The sequence below is a fragment of the Nipponia nippon genome, unplaced genomic scaffold, assembly GCF_047370975.1.
Source record: "Nipponia nippon isolate SJK-2023a ecotype South Korea unplaced genomic scaffold, ASM4737097v1 scaffold_4, whole genome shotgun sequence".
NCBI lineage: Eukaryota > Metazoa > Chordata > Aves > Pelecaniformes > Threskiornithidae > Nipponia > Nipponia nippon.
Window position 1 is genome coordinate 81,594,370 of NW_028262358.1, and position 23,453 is coordinate 81,617,822.

The following is a 23,453-nucleotide window of genomic DNA, read 5'->3' on the forward strand; positions in this document are numbered from 1 at the left end:
TGCAGACTGGGTTTCCTGGACAGAGTAAGCACGGGATTCAACTCACCTCACTTCAGAAAACTTAAACATAGATGTCCTAACCACTCTGGTCTTTCTTCACTGTGGATAGAGGTAAAAAATAAAAGACCTTTTCAGAGAACCATTCATCTTATGTTTTTTAGACAGCTACGCTGCCCGAATTGCCTCTAGAGGGGCCTATTTTCCTCCATTACAGTGAAAGTCTAAATTGAGGAGCTTAAGTTGAGACGACTGACTCCTAGGCATCTGCTTTAGGGCAAATCTTTTACAGATATCCAGTTTCTCTCACGTGTCAGGCAGGTTCTGGTTGGTGTGTGCTGTAATACTGAATGCATCGGAGAAGCTTGGACCACGAAGGGAAAGGAGATGGCTCCAAACTCATAAACAAATGATGAGAAAAAAGGGGATCTGCTTGGAATGGAGTTGGCTGTGAGAGGTTCAGATCTGGATCTAGACCTGGACTTTGGGATACAATAGCCAGTGGAAAAGAGCGGGGGCCAAAATTTCCGTCAGGGCTGGCACTGTTCTGCCTATGCTCGCAAAATGTCTCAGGTCAGTGCTTAGCACGAAGTGCCGTATGCAGCGAAACACCTACGCACTGTGGAATCAGCTCAGGGTCGCGTGTCAGCTTAAACTCACAATTTCTTCCATTTATCAGCTTCTGTCACAACTGGAACATTACTTTAAGGCAGCAGAGATTTGGGGTGTGTGTCTGTTAATCTTACTTTACTGTGGAAATGTTCATGATAGTCCTTTTATTATCAAGATGTAATGCTGCTGATTAAATTACAAATGACACACTACATCAATTCTTATTAGAGATGCTCAGGTCTCTGAGTATGTACACTCATGTGGCTGATACCCCTCTTGCCCATTTCTCCTAACATTCAACCCAGTAATTATCAGCAAAGATTTCAGGCCAGACTTGAGGTAGTCACGCATTTCACTGTCAATCAAGGGTTTTATTTTTTTTTGCAATGTTTATGTGATATCAGGGGTCAGAGGTTTTTAACCCTACTTCCCCTGGTGAACTATTACAATCCTCTGTTGGATTTTGCTGGGGAAGCAACATATCCTATTATGCTGCCATCAATTCTTCATCTTGTATCATCACTTCACAATTCACAGATATGATACCATTAAGGCTGAAATTCTACCGTATGTTGAACACTTTGTTTATTTCAATAAGACCTGAAAGATCTTGGGACTAGTCTTCAGATATGATGAGACCTGTCAAGCACGACTTCACCAGTTTTCATACACTAACAATATTTTATTATTTAACAATAGTTTAAGACTGTACTAGATACAATTTGTTCATAACTAGTCTGAAAAAGGAGATTATCTTTTGCAAACGGTTGTCTTTCATCCTCTTTTACTCAAAACACAAATACATTTGGCTGGAAACTGAAAATGCTTCATTTTTAATGCAATAGTTTAAATTTTCTATTACAACAGGGGAGAACTTTTTGTGAAAAAAAAAAAGAAGTAATGAAATAATCAGACTGTTCACTGAAAAAATCCATTTTGGTGGAAAATGCTTGGCAGGGCTATTTCTTTACAACTCTTTGAGCCTTACACATGTACTCTATGAAAACTTTATAAGTCCTGGATAACCTCTATAAGTGGATAAAGCGAGAAATGTAACATGATAGTTCCTGAAAGCAGCACCTCAGCTATTCTGGTTTTATAGTGGCACTTATATTCCTTTAATAATAATAATAATAATGACAATAAACCCTTTTCTTTTTTTTCTACCAAGTCGCAATGTGATGAGAACACAAAGTACCCCTCAGTATAATTCTGCAGCACAGACTTGGGAAAAATCTGGAAGCAGTGCCGTGACAGTAGAGCTGAGAAAATGAAACAGATAAAACTGTTGACAAAAGTAATGTAACTCTTAATAGAGATGCAATAAATAGAAGCCACCAAAGTATTTTGACTTATCAAAAGGTGGTCCTTTTGTATAAAATCCACTTACATACATATAAGGCAGGCTGGATTTTTAGTATGATGCTGCAGAGGCACAAAGGCACTGACATAGTCCTAGAGTCGCCTTTTAATAAGTGAAGTGTTAGGGGGCCAGGCAACCCATGGGGGTGATACGGAGCCGCTTGCTTCCAGGTCACTGCTTTGAATCTGGCCCCAGCTGATGCCAGCTGAGAGCCGTAACTCTTTCATGACTGCTTGGTGGCCTTAAAAGCTTCCCCCTTGGTTGAGTTCAGCATGAGTGGGTGTTTGCTGTACTGGCGAGCAGTTTCATGGTGGCAGGTTTGGCATAGGGATGGTGGGTCTGGGTCTGGTGGTCTGTGCAGAACAGGGTGGTGTGAGTAGGGCACCTTGCTCCTGTGCCTGGAACTCAGGGTATCGACTGCCATGCTGGTGCAACCACGTTGGCAAAGCAGCTCCCTGCAGTACACCAGTCTTGAGGACACAGAGTGCTTTATTCTGCATGGCTGTTCCTCAATATCATTCCTGAAAAGTTTTTAGTAAGTGTGCTAATCCTAAAAATGTTTCTTCTTATGAGTAGGTCAGTCTTATGCCATTTTACATCTATCCCCCACACCTCCCATCCTGTGCAGCACCTGGGAGCCCAAAAGCAAGCTCACAAAACAGCATAACATTTTCTAGCTATTTATTTATTTGCTACACTTACTTTCTAATGGAGTGTGTGCAACATCATATTTAAAACATGACCTTAGAAACTTAAAAACACATCCGTTTCTCCCAAAGAATATACAGCTGCCAGAGAAAAGGGAACATTCAGTAAACTGCATGTCACTATCAGCTATTGATAGCCAGTGATTTGTTCTGAATCCAAAGGCTAAACCAAACCTCATGCTGCTGTACGTCAGACGCAATTGGTCCAAAGTCAAAGTTTTACAGCTCAGACAGGGCGCACTTTATCCTTCAGGCTGCTACTTAAGATAGCCATGACCCTGAGGAGAACCAGTCAACAAAACAGACAGACAAGAGGATGTGATTTGTATGCATCCCTGAGCCTGCTCAAATCACCTCTGACCTGCAGGTCAGGCTGCAAATGACAGCAGAGTGCATGCACCTGATCAGACAGCACATTCTCATTAGAAAGCCTGGGAAAAGGGGGCAGCTACTCTGTGTTTACTCATAGACCAAATGCAATCTACCCAGGAAATGAGAAGAAAAAAGATCAATTTAGCTCAACAGAAGGATGTGAGCGACATGTAAGTATGTTATGAAATTCCAAATCAAACTGCTTATTCTTATAAACCCAGATGGGAGCTCTCTGCCTGGGTGAGGTACCAAGAAGACAGGTTAGCAACAAAAAAGGGGTATTTATTTGCTGCAGAATGCCATGCCAGGAGTCTTCGCTGGGGTGAATAACCTCTATTCTAATAGACTGAGATGCACGATCAAAGGCATTTATAGGCTTGATTCGCTGCTGGTACTAGTTGAACATCAGTGCAGTTTTCTGATTTGATAGTCATATAGTCATCGTTGCTAATTTACATCAGCAGTATGTAAATTTATCCAGTAGAGAAGGCTGGATTTATCCAGCAGAAGGGCAGTGTTCACATGGAAATCTGGGCTTTCCTAAATTTGGTTGTTTGGATATGGGACCTTGTCAAGTTATCAGAGAGATCAAAATCATGGTTTTGCTGCCAGGCTTCTGCAAAGTTTGGAGACAGACGGTGCTGAGGTTTTGGTTTAGGACAATTTTGAGCACATTTGGAACAAGTCTGGGATTTGAAGGGTGCGTGTGTTTGGTGACTGTATTACTTTGTGCAGAGACTAAGGACCGCTCTTCATTGGTTCATAAAGTTTGTGTTACATTTCTTCTAAATTTCATGTGGCATTAGACTGAAGGTTGCAGTGCTGCCATGATCCATCTATGCTAAACAGGCCTGCCGATGGCAGCGAGGGACCTGTGGCCCGGGTACACGGCGCCACTCATGCAGACACTAAGGAAATGTGATTTGTGCCTCCACTTGTCAGGGGCTGCAAGGACTGCTCTGGCCTTGGTGTCAGGTAGACCTGGGGCTACACAGGAATCGTGCTGCCCACCTATTGCCTTAGTCCTAATGGAGATCAGCTTAGCACGCAACTCATCTGCCTCAGCCACTTCTGCTTCCAGCCCTCGTTGTGCCACCTCTCTGCTTACTCCCACTTCTCTGCCCAGGCATGAGATGTTGCACCGACTGCACTGGGCAGGAATTCCTGTGCACTCCTACCGCAAACTGACCGCAGCATGGAGGTTAAATCCCCCCATGCAGTCCTGGAGAATAGCAAATTATATAGATTAGCTCCAGAAGGACTCTATCTCCAGCACACACCAGAAGCATACTGCTGATATGCTTCTTGAGTGCCCTGTGAAGTTGCTAGTGAGGAGGTTAACGTTACGTCCTATAGGACCATTCTCTTCTGAGAATAAAACTGAATAGTTTTATTCAGTAATGAATGATGTTCTCTGCTAGATATGGGCTTTTGTAATAAACATGAGATGGGAACCAAGGCTGAAACAGAATTTTGGTCCTGGTCCTTTGCTTGGATTGAGTGGGGACTCAGTGTGTGAAGGTTAGTTATTTTGCATTTTCCACAACAGATCCGCACATTTATGATGGATTTTAACCACGACTTTCAGACTCCTATTTTCCTCCAGTGATATCCATGTCAGCAGAAAGGAAAGGAATCCTACACACTGGGGTTATTTTAAGAGGCATCATTCCTGTGATTTAAATAAGTGCATTTTTTAAAGCTCTCAGTATAAGGCATCTGGTGACAGATGAATTCTGGTGAGGAGCCATCCTTACTTTTTACATAGGTGTTGAACTACCACATGTTTATGACATCAATGTTGTTTTGATACCTACCAGACAATCACCGAGGCCCATGAGTATATTGCCTTTTGGTCGTAATGAATTTCAGCATCTTGAGCTGGGTAAGACAGAGGACGTCTCTGACAGAGCTTCTCTGTGCAGAAGAAGAAAGCAAAGAAGTGTCCCTGTGAGTACCACAAATGGGGTCACAGCCGTCTGGATTCCTAGTAAAATCCTTTCCAGTGTGCTGGCCGCAGTTCTAGGGAGAAGAATAAAAATAGACTTTGTTGCTGGAATAAAATAAGAACAGAAGAACAAGAGAACAGCTGTATGGAGTCAGACCAAAGGTCCTTCTGCTCCTGTCCCTGGCAGTGTCTAGTAATAACTAGTTAGGGGAAGCTTATGAGGAGGACAGCACAGAGTGACCCTTCCCATGGCAGAGTCTCTCTGTGTTCAGCTATCTATAATTTAGGAATTTCCTGACACAGATGTGGTATCCACTGGACTTTTCTTTCTTGGCTTTGCATAGTTGCTTTCTGAGCCCATTTGGCTTCCACATCCTCTTCTAGGTAGGAGGTACGTGGTACAACAAGCCTGAGTACGCCATGTGTGAAGGAGTACTTTTGTTTGTCTTATAATTCTGCCTAGTAATTTCATTTGAGGCTTCTCAGTTACCAGGCCAAGAGAGATTGCAAGATTCTGATTGGACTAGGGAGAAAACTCATGAAGCCAGAAAATCTCCCCGTTGTTTATCTTTGTCGTGGTTTTTCCTACATTAGAAGCCACGCAGTTGTTGGTAAGCTGCATCGTGCTAATAGGAGCATATGGAAAGTACAAGAAATGACAGCAGAGTCTGGAAGAAGAGGCATTCTGGTATCGTATGCACACCTGTAGCTACAGAAGAGAGATTTTGAAGGCTTACTACGATATGTCTGCAGGCTCTCACAAACTGCACAGCCACTTTCAAAGGCAATGAAAAGCCAGGCATTTTATACGGATCTTTTTTCAAAAAGAAGAAGAATGTGGCCAAATACTGGGATTTCATCTGTGGCTATAATTTCATTGTAGTTTATTTCTCTGCTTTGTCACCCACAAAATCTAACTAATTACATCCCATCTATGAGCCCCGCGCAATACTAACATGTATAACGGGTAGGACATAGATTATGGAGAGTTAAGCAAATCAGTGCAATAGCTGTTTTCTTCAAGTTTCAGCAATGACTCCAACTAGCGTGGTTTATGTTTTTGTGAACCACTGAGCTTTCCAAGTTTGCTGGACAAACCAATCAATTCATATGTAAATAAAATATATCGTATCCTATAAGAAAAGAGCAGTTGATAAAGAGGATCTAGTGCTGTGGGTCTTTATGATCAAGAGAGGGAAGAATTTCTTTGTGTCACTACAAAATGTTACTCTGTCCCTGAAAGGAAGGAGACAGAAGGCTAGCTCTATGCAAAAGCCTGACTGCATGTGACTGACCCAGCAGGAGAAGGGCTGGCTCTCTTTCTCGGGCTCCTTCTGTTGCAAGACACAGATCCTAAGTACGTGCTGGATGCCTCTGCCTGATTTCTTGGGGGCATTCAGGCCGAGTGATACATTTTAAGACAAAAAGGGGACTGAGCAGATCAAAAGTGTAAACCACAAGCTGTTTCTCTTGAACTTCACTGCTCTGCCGAAAACAGAGCACAGCAAATACGTGTGCATTTTACTCCTTTTTACGCTACACAATGATGACTCTCGTTCATGTTACAAGAAAAAATTTCATCCTTTTACTTTTTTCCTTTAGAACAGCAGTCCTTATTTAAAATTATCTTGTCCCTTCTGAAATATGCTTTTTCAGGGTGAGTGAGCCTACAACAGCTTGAGAAAAAATACAGTCCTTCCAAGTTGGACTGCATCTCATCAAAGTGTTTTTCCCCTTAGGATTTTATGGAATGTTACCTCACTTTATGACAGTTCACATCACAGCGTAAATGCTGAACATTTCTGTAAGTGAGGCAATGCACTGTGAAATGTCAGGCAAACGATAAAATCAATAATCTGCAAGTTACCAAAGAGAAATGAAACTCATGGATGTCAGGAGTTTTTGGGTCAAAGGCAGATGCTCCAGAATGATGATGGCCAAACGCTTTTGGATTGTTTTTGTTTAAGTTTCACATCCAGACAGTGCCGAAAAATGGACCTTTTCTGAGCAACTAGGAGCATCTTTACACACACTTTTTCCCGCTTTTATTCTTTTAGCTGAGACGGTGAGACTGGAAAATTACTTGTTTTCTTTTGTATCATCTTTCTATGCCCTGAATGTATATTCTGTAACAAAGTTAACTTGTATTCTTAACAAGTGCAGATAGAAACCTTTGAACAATACCTACCTGAGATCAAATGGTGTATTTCCTTTGCGCTCTGATCTGAGCACAAAATCAAAAAATGAGGCCTGGGATTCTGGTTGCACTAAAAAAACACAAAAAAAAGATTTTAGCCAAAAAAGAAAAACTTCCATAGAAATGTTCTCTGCAAGTCTGAAAATGAAAAATGTTGGGGTAAGCATCTTTTTGTATTTTTTGCAGAAATTAAATATTTGAAACCAAATTTGGTTTTTAAAGTATCAGAAAAGGAAGAGTTTTAGCAGAACTGTTCAGTTTTGACTTTCAGTTTTTAATTGAAAAAGCGTAACATTTTTATGGGAGCCTCCCTGCCCCTCCTGATTTCCCCTGAACAATTATAGCTACTTTTCAGCCAGCTCTGTTTAATTCCTCAGATGGCCATGTCCAGGAAAGAAATGCTATTGGAGCTTCCCATATTCACTCTAAACTTTAAAATATACAAGAGGAAATGTACTTAACACTGGGATTAAAGCAGTTATAGAACAAGTAAAATAAAAATGGACTGTTAATATTTATCCTGAGCCTATTTATGTGCAGGCTTTTGAAAAATACCATCAGAGAACTTGTAGGATAGGTGTAGCGGGTCTTGAAATATCTGCAGATACACCGACAGACTGAAAAAACGTACCGCTGGAAACAAAGTGCTTCAGCTGCGAAGGACGGATACGGACGCTTTCATAAACCCACAACAAAAAATTCCCTGGCAAAGCCAGGCAAGTGAAAACATCCTGATAAAGTGATGTACGGTGGAGGCTAAAAGGTCAATGACTGTGGCTAAAAGTTATCAAGATAATTATTGCTAATGCCTTCATTGGGGAAAATAAGCACCACCACGGAAGCTTTTCAGCTTTGCATCCTTTGCAGCATTGAAAGAGCTCCTCTGGCCAGGCATTATTTTATTGATATAAAAGGCTTTGGGCTTTATAAGTATCACACCTGCGGTCCCGCCGTTCCTTGGGGCATCATTCAGTGGGCTAGCAAATATGACCCTACCGACATCAAAAGTTTCCACTTTCCCTCAGCCCCTTTCAGCGGCGGGTCCCTCCCCTCTCCCTGGGGCGGCTGGCCGCGGCCTGGGGAACCTCTCACTTTTTGTCCTCTCCCGACCCTTCTGGACCACATTCTACGTTTTTATTCAGGCCATCTGCTCGCCGGGGAAGGGAGAACGGCCGCCGCCGGCACCGCAGCCCCTCCTGGCAGAGAGCTGCTTGGCGACGTTACCTTTTCAGCTGGCCACGGCCGCGGCCCGCGCGGGCTGGCGCTGGCAGGGCGGGTTTTTATTTCCACTTAAATATAGCTGGCGAGGGGTAGGTTTGTGGCGTCGGCCTCCCCCTGCTCCTCCAGAGTGGTACGACCGCCTTGTTCCTGACAGAAGTCTTTCTAAAGACCTGCTCAAGCCTCACTAAGCAGCTGTGAGTTAGGTCATTTTCCCAGGAGTTTTACATGTGGAAAACCGGGCATTAGGAAGGCCTCAAAAAAGGACACCATCTGGCCCCAGTGAAAAAAAGGATCATGACACTTTCTGTGGTACCAACAGGCCCTGATGAACCATAAAGGAATTCAGGCCTCGACTGTGATCCGATGGTGACTGGCCCAACAATCCCCCCCGTGACAGCCTCCCCCATTCAGCCCCGCAGTTATCTCATAGCACAATGGACTTTTGTGCCACGCTGTTTACTGGGGGCGTCGTCAAATCCAGTTGGATTTCTGGGCTCAGCTTCAGCGGCCCTGCTCTTTGCTGCAACATGTAACACGCATCGGGAGAGATAAGGACACAAAGAAGGCGTCTTTTTTTTTTTTTTTTTTGCTTTGCCTTTTTTTTTTTCTTTCCAGTGTTCAAACCCCTCTCATTTCTTTCACTGTACGGAGGAATAAAGAGTAAGGCTCTGTAGTGGATGCAAGAAAGATCTTCGCTGGGAATCCAGAAATCTTGCCCACCCCCCCAGGTTAAGTCAGACATCGTGGATTAAGGGGAATTTGCACTACTGTTTTCTAAAAGTGAAATTTAATTAATGCGGATCAGGATCTACAGCTTACATGCACTTTCTGTGAGAAAAAAATGGATCTGTTTATTTTTTTTAAGCCCACACATCACTATTTCCTCATTTTGATTTTGGAATAATTTCTGTCTAGGTAAAAAAGTATTTTACTATTAGCAATATTGGATTTATGCCACTTTTTATTTTGTGGCCTTATTTCAATGTATGAGTCTTTATTATGTAATACAGGAAGTGTCTTAATTAGTTTGTACACTGGGGTGCAAGCTGTGCATGGCCACAGCAGAAGTAGCCCCCCCTTGCCTCCCCCCACTGAGGATGCTACCTTCTCCCTGCCATTCTCACCCCCCTGCCCCACTCCCACTGCAAGAGAGAGCCTGGGAAAATAAACAGACCTTGTAGCCTGCCCTCAAGGTCACTGCCTTGACCTTGAAAGGGTAGGGGGTACCAAAATCCAGAGTCAAGGAGCCTGCAGGGAAAGCGACCTGCTGCCTGCCTCCCGACTCCCCAGTTTAACCTGGGGCTTGGTGGTGCTTCCACTTGCCAGGCTCCCGCGGGACCGCTGGTGGCGAGGACACCTCTGCTGCCGGGAACCCAAACCAGACATGGCTTCTGAGGTCAAACCCAACAACTTTGACATCATCAGAAAACTAGCTGGAGGCTGATGCAGCTGGGGCAGCGTGGACATAAGGCCCGATGTGGCACATGGCTTCCTATTAAGGATAAAATGGGTTAAATTTGGCTGGAGGTTTTGGGCACGCTGCGACTCCCTGAGAAAGATCTAGTGCTGACTTCATGGGGATGTGATTGGGTTATGACTGACTTTCATTTGAAACAGTGACAGATGGATACCAGCTGTGAATCAGGCTATTTGTTCTTCCAGTTTCATGTTCGTGCACCCTCAAAGAGGGCATTTCTTGTGCCCAGCTTGCTGCCCTCACCCTTTCGTGCTGCAGCCCCTGCAGAGCCCAGGTCCCCTGGGTGCAGAGGTGGGCACGCACGCACAGCCACAGCACGCTCGCCTCGCATCGGCTGCGTGTGACAAGTCACAGAGGTGTCCCAGGGAACTGAAACACCATTTATCCTCCTTTTGGGAAGGAGAGAGAAGGAACTGATGTGTCTGGGGGCTCTCAGCAAGTTAGTAGCAGAGATAGATAATAAACCACATCTCCTGGAATATCAGCCCAATGCTTTAAAGTATTTATGCAAGTTTCTGTTAAATCAGATCTCCAAACTCTCACGGGCTCGCTCGAGTGCCTAATTGAGCTTTGTACACCCAAACAGAGGTAGGGTGGGTTGGGGAAACATTTCATTGCAATGTTTCATACATTCCCTTAATTGGTGACCCCAGACATTAAATATTGGGCAGCTTATTACTTGTGGTTTCATTACACTCAGCTTATTACACAGGTCTCCCTAGTACAAAAGACGGACTTCTTCAAAAGGCCTCGCATTATCCAACACATACCCAGTAGCACATCTGCTGGCAATCAACAGTTTTTAACGAGATCACTCATTCTCTCATTTTCAGCATTCTTTTACTAGCCCAGGAAATGTTTTACTCTCCATTTCAAGAAGAAAATATACAAGGGGAAAGAAGAAAACCTGTGAAGTAACTGTATCCAAGTAAAATACTGTAAAACTTCCACGGAAAGAGGACTCTGCTTACTGCTGGACCAGCATGTTTGACAAGATGCTGTATTAAAGACCAAATACTGAAGTGATTCTAAGAAAAGGCTAGTTCTTAGAGGAATTGCTTTATTATTTTATTTTTGAGACAATGATGCCATTTCCTATGGGTCACAATTGGTACATACAGCTATTGATGGCTCCCGGTAAGTAGGAGATTTACAGTTTCTGCGTGCCAGCTTTTGCGTGTACTACACCGAGAGATGTCAGAAAGGAAGAGCTTGACCGCGAGAGAAGGAATTGTGTGTGCGTGTGTGTTTTGAAAGGTCTAAAGATGAGGTCCGCGGCAGCTCGTATCCACTTACTGAAGTGTTTTCGCAATTATGCACACAGTTATTTATCCTATTATGAGTTACAGCCTTTCAGAGGTTGCCTCTAACCGCTTAAATGAGAAAACCGCCAATGACACTCTGAGCCAAGAAGGAGGGAGAGCAGCCCCTGACATGGGCGTGCAATGCCTATCAGCTGAGCGGAGCGCACGGTGAACCCCCCAGCTGAGCCCTGCCCTTCTCGCAAAGGGCAGCCAGCGCCCGTGCATGGGAAAGGGCTTTGTGGGCTACAAAGAGCCCTGGCTAAAACAAGAAGGAGTGGGAGAAGGAGAGCGGGACACCTTGGTTTGCGCTGCGTTCTGCCACCACAAAAGATATTTATCTAGTCTATTGGCAACTGTTTCAAACGGGAGGAAAACCAGGACAAGGACTTTATCATGCAAATAGTTAAATGTTCTGTAATCTGGGGTACACGCTCACTTTTTATTCAGAAAGCCCTGCTCGCTGTAATGAAAAATGTCAGGCTCTTTTAATAAAAGAACAATTTGAAAACTTGATATATCACAAAACCATTAATTTTAGCTATTATCTGTTTGACACTTTTCATAGCAATGATTTCACTCTGTAACATGCTTCCCGAGGATTAAAATGATTTTAAAGGATTAAAATGTTAATTAAAAATATAATAGAAGTATCAATCGCTGAGAAGACCAACATAAGTATTTGTCTCTTTAACTGTATAATCATGCTGCCACAGTTTCCTCCTGGCTCTTTACAGTTTGGAGCTCCAGTTCATGAGGAGGTAAATGACAGATCCAGGAGCAACTCTGTTCTTTAACTATTTGACAATGCATCTGTTTACTCTTCACAAAGGCAGCGTTATGTCCTTGAAATTTCTAAAGGTCATTGTTAATAGGATCAATTTTTTTTTTTTTTTTTGTGCCAACTGTGTCTTTCTTAGCTTCTAAGAGCACTATTCCCGGAGAGGGGCTGGAGGGGGTGGGAGCAGGCAGGTCCAGCAAATTCCATGTGACCAGTTCAGCTGCAATAATCTCTTTTCTCCTTCTGGTCCAAGCTACACATGAGAGCACTCTAGTGTCTTTCATCATTATTTGTCACCCTTTTGTGTCGAGCAACTTATATCCACAGCCATTCCAGCAATTAAAATAAAAAAAGGACCAAACATTATTCACAGTGAATAGCTCTGAGACCAGTGACATCAAGTACCAACCAACCCATTGAAGACTGGGTACCTGATATTCCTGGAGTATTTTATGGAGGGAAAAGAAAATGCAAACCAAAATCAAATTCAGCAAACACACAGTGATATGGAGAGTTCAGAGCCTGATTAAAAGATAGGCTCTCTACAGTGATTTGTCTTACGACATGTTCTTAGTAATGAGAGGAGAGGGGAGCGGGGAAGAGGGTTGAGAGAACACGATCTCGGTTACTGTACAGCTAACTTTAAAAGACTGACACCTTCAAAGTTTACTTGTATGTTCAGGTACCTAAATGGACCACAGGGCTGCATCACCTGCACCCCCACCTTCCCCAATGCTGTAATTCATGAAACCTTTGTCATCAGTACTCTGGCAAAGTTAAGCTTTTCTGCGGCACTTGTCAAGAGACTTGAGCGTGCTTAAGTTACACAGAGATCCCCCTCATTTTTTCCTCTCTGTGCAATTGCCTCCTCTGTGCACCTACAGTGAGCAGGGGGATTTGTATGCCTAGCGAGATAGAGCTCCTTCCCCACCTGACCAGGTAAACAACTATTCATCTTCTAGAAGTTGATTATTCTCTATCCAATATATTCATTTTCCTTTCAGAAAGGCACAACCCTCCCTGAACAAATCCTTGGCTTCAATTTCTCCTAAAATATTAAGCAAAAGCATATTCTTGTATTCTTGTACAAGGGGTCTTCAGACTGAAATGACATTGAAATAAAAAAAAAAAAAAAACCAACAGCAATGCATTTATGTTGTATCTCTTCGTGCCTGGATTAATACACTAAGGTACGCACAATGGCACAAAGAGAAATGACTCTTTTGGCAACAAGAGGAGGCAAGAGATTCATCTGTTTATGGAAGTGGTCTCATTGTCTAACCTCAGAGTTGTGTGGGGCTATCTGGAGATATTAACTAGTAATTTCTGCAATGAACAGATAAATACTCCATGGTGTTCAAAAGTCTACTGCATCCTTTTATAATTGTCCAATTAGTTAATTAGTGGCACTGTTAAAGAAATGTCCTTTATTTCTAATCAGCATTTGTGAAGATTAAGTTTTCAGGTTCTGATTGTTATGCCTCTGCTGTATTAGACAGCCATCTGCTACCAGCAAAGTTTCTTTCTTTTCAACAGGTAGAGCTTTATAAGGCATCATAAATTTGCCCTTACCCTTCTTTGAAGAAACTGAGCACACTGAATTACCTTATTTCTTACCACATAGTGGACTATTCCATAATTCTGAATGAATCGTAATAGTTTTCTGGATTCTTTTCACATTTTTCCTGCATCTTTTTTGAAGTGGCTGAAAGAATGGGGACAATATTCCCGTAATGTTCTCAGTGGTGCTGTTTAGACGCAATTCACTTCCCTGTTTGAAATTCCTCTGCTTTTAAATTTACTATTCCTCACAGCCAAAGCACTGGACTGGGAGATTTGCAATGGTATATAATATGGGCATTAAGTGGGTTTTTAGGGTCAGCACAGTCCGGGCCAAGGGATTTGCATCTTGTGAGTCTAAAATTCTTTTTTTTTGTTGTTCTGAGATGTATTACATCATGTTTGGAAATATCAATAACATCTGATGTTCAAAGGAGACTCGTTTATCAAGCAACCTAGACTGTTCACCTGACCTGCCTCTACCATTAATTTAGGACTTTACCAACTTTGAATCACTAGTAAACTTTACTGCAAATGTTTTGTATTTTCTTCCAGAGCACTGTTAAAGGTATTGAATGACAATGAACAGAATACGGATCCTGGCAACACTATGCGAGAAACTCTCTTACTGAAGTTGTCCCCTCCATTACTTTGTATTATGCACTAGGAAGCTCCTCCCCAGGGTCTGGGCACTAGCCTCTAGAAACTGGGGAAGAGGCAAATGGATGGTGACTCTGTTCAAAATATTTCCCTGACGTTTGGCTTCTTTAGTGACCCCTCCAGTATGTGTTGCATGGATTTGGCACAGTGCTGCTTTTTAGGCACTGATGTTCGCTGGTGGCAGAGGCGCTGCCCCTGGTTATGAACTGGGGGAGCTCAGGGCTCTCAGCCTCTGGTGGGAGATTTCTCTCCCCCATGGACAGTCACCTGCTGAGGGGGGGGAGAAGAAAATGCAAATGTGAGACTGGGAGAGTTCCCAACTATTCTTCAACTGGACGGGTTCTGTGCCTCTGGAAAGACGGGATTCAGAGTATATCTCCTGAGGCTCAGTCCATACAACCTGTACCTGGTGAGGTTTGGGTGTGAAAACTGTGTGCCTTGTATTGCCTCAGAGGGTCTCTGCCCTTCAGTTTGAGCTCACAGATGCAGAGGGAAGCTTAATTTATCAGCATTTTTTAAAGGGCAAAAGAGGAGAAAAAATACTGACATTGCCAAGGATATTTTTCTGTTTACAAATGACATGAATAAAATAGTGATATATTAAATGCACTGCTCTGTTTGGACCAGATGCTTTCGATTTGTGAAAAATGACTATGCTTCTCTCCCTAGGAAAACCAATCTTTTGCTTTAATGCGATTTATGAAAGAAATCACCATTTGTACATTACTTTTAAAACTTGAGGCACTGAAGAGCAATGCTGTTAGAAGTTTCCTCAACTTCGGTGGACGCTGAGCTGTTTGTAGAGATGTCAGCCACAAGATTGGTGGCTGGACCTAGCAGGTTGCATTCAGAATGGCTCTGTGTCTGTTTTCAATTTGAAAGGAACTGGCTAAAGTGTTGCAAACACTTGAAGCTATGCATTCTGCATTACAATGAAAGTGGTGTCATTATACACATTACACTCAACAACAGCTTCCTTTTTAATACAAGAAGGACATCATAATCAAAATCTGCTGAGTATAAAGCACAGGAAGAGAAAAAAAAAACAACAAACAAACCAGACAACCCTGGATGTACCAAACCTTGTAGCCAGTGATGTGGACGTGGCTTTTTCCCAGTGATGATGCCATAACTTGTACGTAACAAAAATATTTGGATTTAAAATAATGCATTAGTGATACCCGTCAAAAAGAACATTCAGGAAAGGTTGTAGCATAAACCCTGTTTCTCTTCTGTTCTCGTTTCTTCTTTTTGCTGTATTTTTTAATAAAAGAGTGTGCAGAGCATATATAATGACAAAACACATGCAATGCATGCATCACCGTGTCACCACTGTACATATACAAGAAGGAGGCAACAGTTATCTTGAAACAACTCCATCTGAATCAACATGACTGTTAACGTGCAGAACTAGAGGCCAAAGTTGTACTGACACAGAAGGGTATGGGCACTTCTTGTTCATTCCCCAGAAGATGAGAAGTCCAGAGCTGGAACTAGCAAATGCTGGGCACACCAGCTGCCTAGAGCCTCATGATAGGTGACCCAATTTTGTTCTCTGTGTTTGTGAAATCTCCTTCCTTTGAAACACCATGTCTTTCCCAGCACTTATTCCCCCGATGAGACATTTAATCCGAAGTATCTATTTCAGTTCTTTCTCCTCTAAAGACAAATGTCTAAATGAGCAGGGATTTGTATTCCTGGGATTTACTTGGGATTCGGTTCCATTTTTATTATTCTCAAGAGGAATAAAAAGGGGCAAAGAAAAAGCTTTCCTTGAATGGCAGAGTTGCACTAACTGTGTTGGCACAGGGTAAAGCAGCTGAGACCTCATTTTGTGGTGTCAGACTCCCAGGGCCATCGTTGACGGTCTCCTGGCCATCCTTGACAGAGCAATGTCTGAACCAAGACTGTGACCGAAACTCTTGCCTCTGGACAAGGTGAACAATAAATATTTTCCCAGCTGATTTTTAATCAACCCTTTACTGAAGTGTCATCAGCTGATTTTGCCTGTAACAAACAGAACCTTAACCCCAGAAGTCCTCAGGAGTGCTCAAAATAAAACGCCTGTTTTCACTGGGCAGAAATGACAACATCAGGTGGGACAGAGGACACACTGACCAAGCGTGTTTATTTTGTTTAATTCTTGGAAGTAGTTTGCTTTTTCTCACAAAGAGATCTGCCACTGCTTTGCTTCCTAGAAGCAAATTAGCAATACACTAATATTTAAAAGCATCTCCCTATAAACATCATAATAAATTCCAGAAGGGAAAAGAAAATACTGCAGAGAAGATAAGCCTCCTCCATGTTTGTTTCATGCTTGTAAGGGCCACCTTTCACTTAGCTTGCCACTGTGTACTACGATGGGAGCAGAGAAAGGAGAGGTTGTTTACCTGATAAAGTTACAGCTTTTCTTAAATGCTAGATTTTGCCACTGGCTGTTATGTTGTACTGGGTGTGCAATGAACTCGTGGTAAAATTTGCTCTGACTTTAACCGTACAGCAAAGAGGCAAAGACTGCACACTTCTAGAAATCCTGCTTTATGTTCATAAAACTATTGCAGAACATCTGAAAAACCTTAGATACAAGTTATTTGATGGAATACAAATGTGTGATTTTTTAAAATGCAGTTTCTGAAAAGGCAGAATATCACATAGTAGTAACATTTAAGTATGTTTTGGAGAGCACAGTTGAAAATTAATTGAACTAATAAGTTGAAATCATACCTGGTCATTCTGGGTCAGAATATGATGACATGTATTTATATTATGTTCTTTTAATATCCTCAGTCAATCAAACACTAGAGTATTCATGTTGTTGATTAGTTCAGTGTTTGATTCTTTTTTCTTTTGTGGACCCTTCCCCATACTCTCATCTTAACATATTTCTGTGGCTGATATATGGATTAAAAAAAAAACCAAAACACAAAACTTTGACAATACTGGGGATTACACAGAAGATTAATGAGGAAGAAAGGAACTCCGAAGTGATGTGGAAATTGAAGTGATGCGGACTACTTTAACATGGATTCAAGGGCTCCTTTTTTCACACTATCCTTACCATGTGCTGGTTATTTTCCTAAAACCTAGACAAAAGATGTATATTTCAGATATGAAAAACTTTAATCAGAAGATAAAGTTTCTTAATGATGGGTTTAACTATTTCTCTGAATGCTACCGTCATGGACCATGTTTCCTTATAGGTCTTTAATAAAGGGTCCATGAGCCAGCATGGAAAGGGCTTCTCTGCACCAAAATAAGGGAAGGCAGCAGGGAGGGGGAAAGATGGAGCTCGCAAGGGAAACTCCAACAGGTTGAATGGAGCTCTAGGATCAAGAAGAACAGCACATATAAACATATCATTCACTGACTTCATCTTACTGGAAACACCACCACACTCTCAGGGCAGGTTTAGTTCTGCCTGATTGGGATTGCAGTTAATAGATTTGGCAAATAACATACAAAAGGAAAATAGCAGTAGATCTCAGCTGCTTGCATGTACCTGGCTTTCATCCCAGCAAAGGGACATGGTGATATTTGGAAAACACAGAGTGGGATTTGAAGGGATGGTGGTGTACTCTTAAATCCCTGTGACTGCAACAGCCTGTGGGAATGCAGCGCTATTTGGTGCCAGCTGTTTTGGGAGAGAGGAGCGGAAGAGGAGGCATAAGGGATTTATCACTGACTTGCAACGGGAAGCAGGGGAGCCTATTGTGTTTGAAAGATGCAGACATGGTACTTGGGCATTGAGAAAACACAACATTGGCAACCCAGGAAAACGTTTTGCCTTTATTTATAATAGGACCTTTGTCAACTGCCAGTGCCCACATTCATGGGTAGTCCTTGGAGCAAAGGCAGCCATGACAGAGAGGTATAAAACATTTTAGGTGCAGATCCTCATCTAACGTATCTCAGTGCTGACCTACTGCATGGTGGTATGGCTAAGCTCTAACAGTGAAGGTCCTGATCCCCAAAGAGTGTCTAATGAGGTGGCTTTGAGATGTCTTACTTGGTTCTTCTCTGATGACCTGGAAAATATCTGTGTGGGTAAAAGAAGCACAGAGACTTTCAGTCATAGAGACCTGGTTGTCATTCAATTCACCTTCTTGACTGTTCAGTACAGTTTTCCAGAATGCATTTTCTACTCCTTTAATTGGTGCAGCAGGCAACAGCACTAGCAAAAAGACTTCCCTGCTCCCTTGGGTGGGTGGAGAAAACTTCCACTGGCTCTACTTCAAGAGGCTACTGAGGCCAAGAACTTGGAAGGATCCAAAAAAAGGATTTATTGTTCAAGCAAACACCCTGGTATTAGTCAGTATAAATTAACTATACCGATAGTAACTTTAATTTTCTGTGGCATGGCAGGAAAAAATCACTCATGTTTTAGGTTTCAGAAGACACATTGCATCTGAGAAGGATATTTAGCCATTACCTGGGATACAAGAATTTTGTATTTCTCTTCTTTGGGCTGGTGTAATGCTTTCATGAATGCTAAGCTTTGGAGGGATGCAGAGAGCAAACCTTCCCAGCAGCGAAGCGATGTGGCCCCAAACTCTGCCACAGAGCGTTGTGTAAATTACACAACCTAGTCACACACACGCACAAATCCACTGTGCCTGCAACGTGTTATTTGATGTTTCATGGAAGAGCTGATCCCTCCTCTTGGGGATCAGGGATAATACCAAAGGGGTACAGCGCTTTTTCTTTTGGCCTGGTGGGTAACAGGAGCTCGTATACTAAATAAGTTATCTGCTAGGAAATGTAGGTGTGCTGCTCCTTCGGAGTGTCTGTGGGATGTTATTTCAGAAGTGGTGGGAGCTGATGGCTAGCGGCACTGCATAGGGCTTCTGGGGACAGGCAGAATCCTTTGCAGTGTACTTCAAAGGGGGTTCTCAGTTAAGGGGAAAAAAGGATAGATTTTGAAGTTTCTTTCTGCCAGAAGGCTTTACCGCGAGCCCCTGAAGTTCTTCTTTTATAATCAGGGATGAGATAGGTACTTTTTCTTTCTTTTCTGCTTAATTTGGGCCAATGTATTTTGAACCCTGTGCAAATTCTTGTGTGTGGAGAAGATTGAATGTGCTGTTTATTTCTTTGCTTTCTGTGTTGATGTGGCTTCTTTTTTATTTATTTATTTTTAGTTAGAGACTGTTCCTCGAAGGATATTTACAAGGAGACCTTAACCACTGGTTTGGCATTCATTCAACATTCATTCCTGAAGCCAGTGAAATTATTCTTTGGCATTAAACATTGTATGAACATCATACTTTGCTGTATCAGACTGAATCAGCCACCATCTTCCAGGACTAAGCCTCAACCCTTCGATACCTTCATCTTCACTCTTCTTGAAGGCACATCAGATGTAAGGCTTGATCTGGAAATTTCCACTGATTTTCATCTCTTTCTCCCCTCCTCATCATTGGTTTCTGTCTAAGACCTCCTGAATGAAAAATAACTCTACCAAGTGAGAGACCTTCAGTTCTTGCGTTTTGAAAACAACGTTTGTACAGGATCAGGACTGGAATTGGACACTTCTCCTACACCTGCATCCAGTAATGCAGTACTCTCCCAGGACACAATTAAAATGCCTGTTGCACAAACAGCTGTAGAGGGAATATTGTCTGAGACCACAGGGGCTGGACAGGACATATGCAGAGACCCAGGCCCCTTGGTTCTGTGACCTTAGCAAGAACCTGTGAGGCGGTGATTAATTTTCCTGCTAACCACCTTGAATTGAGTGGTTTGTTAATGACATGTGGGAGGGCAATGGGATCTCTTTTGATGCCTTCTGCCAACATCTTCCCAATGACATTGTGCTGTGTGCCTCAGTTCTCTTGTGTTCGCACTTGGAGAGGCTCATGACAAGGAAGTCTGAAAAATTTCTTCCAGTTCTAGTCCAGAATGGGCTACAGCAGGCCTGGAAGTAGACAACCTATTGCAAACCAACAGGTACAACCTTGGGTACAAATTAATCCAACAGATTATTTCAGAGTCAATATCCTTCTCGATTAGAACCTGCTGAGATATGTTTTGGATTTTTTAAAAATCATTTTCTCAAGCCACATCTATTTTGGAGCTGGGAATATCCCAGCTTGTGCTCACAAAGCTCAGACTAAATGCTGCTTTCTCAGGAGGTCTTACAACCCTTTTTCACATTGGCATACTATTTATTAACCACTTGTACTAATCACGGCAAGGTCTGCAGGTTCGTGCAATGAATTACAGCTTGATATAGTAGGAAAAGTTTTCTCCAGATGCATGCAGAGAGCTTCTGTGACCTAAAAATGCACCCTGGGTAAAATTCAGCTCTCAATTTTCATGGTTGGAATGGTTTTTGTATGAAAAATAACTGACTGTAAATGGTGACACTAGATGGTACTTTAAATGGCATCTTACCTATTTGTACTCAGTGATTCTATTTTGGACATATTATAAAAAGAGAAGACTTTGAACTTGTTCCTTTCAGGGACGGGACTAAACATTTTCTCACAGTATATATAGAGAGCAAAGTATGTGTCACATTTGCTGACTTATTTTGCAGTCTATAGCAGTAAATTATAATCAGATTCTAAAGAGGAGTGATGGTTCCATGTGAGTTACTGGTGGTGCAGTTTGTGTTATGCTATGATTTTATGTAGCTACAGTAACTACTATCATCTGATCCATTTTTAATTTTTAATTTATTTCACAGTCAACAAGGTTTAATCTCGCAAGAAGATTAAAAAAATACAGTTTTTTTAAGGCCACCAAAGGACCAACAGCCTTCCATTTAATCCACCCATAAGCTGAATGCCTTGAAAAGACGTGTGACTTGTTTGGCGCTGACCCTAGCAGAGTATGATATTAATAGGTTATTGACTTGGTAGGTCTTAAACAGCCAGAGGGAACATCACTTGCAGTAGCTGCAATGCACTGGAGGTTTGTTTCATTGATTGGGCTGTTTAACCCATCATCTCCAGGCATTTAAACAATGATATACGCTTGACAAACCTAATATTTCATTCTCTATCTGGGGACCATGAAACAGAAATTAAAGGAAAGAAAAAGACAACTGGACAGATACAGAGCAGAAAATGATGATAAATGAGAGGGAAGACCCCAGACAGATAATGGCCCAAATTTTGGACTGTGCCATAACTAAGAAATATATAAAAAATAACAGAATTTTCTATGAGAAAGCTGGGGAAATGATAGCAAATATATCTGAGCCCTAAAAAACTCCGAATTAGCATGAATTTTGATATCTTTGTAAGATAGGAGTTCTTTTACTCTATGCTGTCATGGAATTTGATGGGGTAAAAAGGGTGTCGGAAGACACGGCCCTTTCCATTTACAAAAAGTAATGGCAAAGATCAACAATGATGTGCTGAACACATATCACATGGACTGAAGGAAAAGAATTTAATTTTCATGACTGATGCTAACTTAGCAGTAAAGAAAAATATAGTAGCAACAATAATAATAATAATGGTGGGCATCTGGGTATGATTAGACAGAGTATTATGCTGAAGGTCCGGCTGAGCTATCTCTTTAAAATACTGGTTGTATCATGGGCTGTTGCAGGTGTCTGCAGCTGAAGAAGGGGAAAAACTGGAAAACCAATTTTATTTTGCCACTTTTGTATCATAGTTCCTTTAGAAGAACACAACTACAGTATAGGGGATCCTTGCTATTTTTGAGAAAAATTGTAGGCAATATACTTCTAGGAAAAGAGCAGAGTGGATTCTGTTCTAATAAAATAAAAAAAAAACCTCTTTGAGTCAGAACCACACTTCTACCATGTGCTAATAAAAAAAGAGCAAATATAACAGATAAATAGGTTCTGATAGTAAAGCTGGGATTCATTTAGTTATTTCCACATTAAGTGTTCAGTGTATAGTAGCAGTGGGATTCACTTCACTTCTCTCCAGACCCCAGAAAGTCATGCTGAATTGGGCACTGGGGTGATGGGGTGGGAGGGGGCACCTCATTTAACCACAGACCTTTAAAGATTAAGCATTCACTGTAGCTAGGCATCAACAGAGAGAGTGTGTGACTTGCCGAGGTTCACTGACACCTCAGACAGCAACCTTAGCCAGGCACAAACCACCGCCTGGAGATTTTGCTCTCTTCCCATTGACCACTGAGACAGTCTCATCTTTAGACAGCTAAAATTAGTCTGGTCAAACATGGCTATTTTGGGATCTCTTACTCCCTTCTTTGACTTTCCTTAAATAACCAAGTCACTATATGAGCAGAAATGCTTAGGCCTTACTTCTGCAAATGAAAGTGCCATAGCTACATGGAGTCCTAAAAAAGCTGGGGACATTCCCATATTGGATCAGAACTAGCGAGAGCCACTGGCACTTGGTCAGTGCAGAATAAAGGCTCCATCGTCTTCAGAGACCATGCTCTGATTAAAGTTACTGAGATGGAAAATGAAACAACAGTATGAGACTTACACAGCCGCTTGCACACCATGGAAAGCAAAGAGAAAACAGTTGAAGATGTTCTTGAATAATCCAGAACAACCTGTGGGAAGAAATAGTCGAAAAATTATGAAAGGTTTGTTACAACTGTTATTATTTTTAATTAGCCATTTCCAAAAGACTTGAACAGAAAATAAAATCACTTTGAATGGAATATGCATTATCTAAATTTAACCATCTAAGAGTTGGTACCTGGTCTAGTGTAGTTATCTAAGCTCTCTTTCTAATCAATGAAGATGGTAAGGCACTTTGAGAAGATGGCTCCTCTCACTGATACTAGACACCCACATAAGAATGAGGTGAATGATTGCCTGAAGAGACCTGTCTTTCCTTTTTCGCTATAAGAAACTAACTGGCCCAGAGTAGAAGACCAGCTCTTAGATGTTTAAAATTGGTGTAGAGAAAATCCATACTTTGTGGACATTTTCCATATGACTTCACAGCCTCTAATCATCTCTTTTTAGGTTTTTAATAATTCAGAAAAAAATGGAAAAAGAACTGAATTAAATTCAACAAATAAGAGTAATAGTTTTGATTTTGCACAGTGGATCAACTGGATGAGTTGATGTGGGGATCTTTTACACCTTTAATGTCAATGACTCTGTGGCAAATTGCAGCTGTGAAGGATAACTCATCTCAAATATATATTTTATTAATATTTATTAGCACACTTGGCACATTCTATATAACTGAAAATATTATATAGCTTTTCATTTTTTTCCTAGAAGAGAGAAAATTAAAGCCCTAGATTTTACTAGCTGAAGTACTTTAAATTCTTTAAAAATTCTTGTCTTG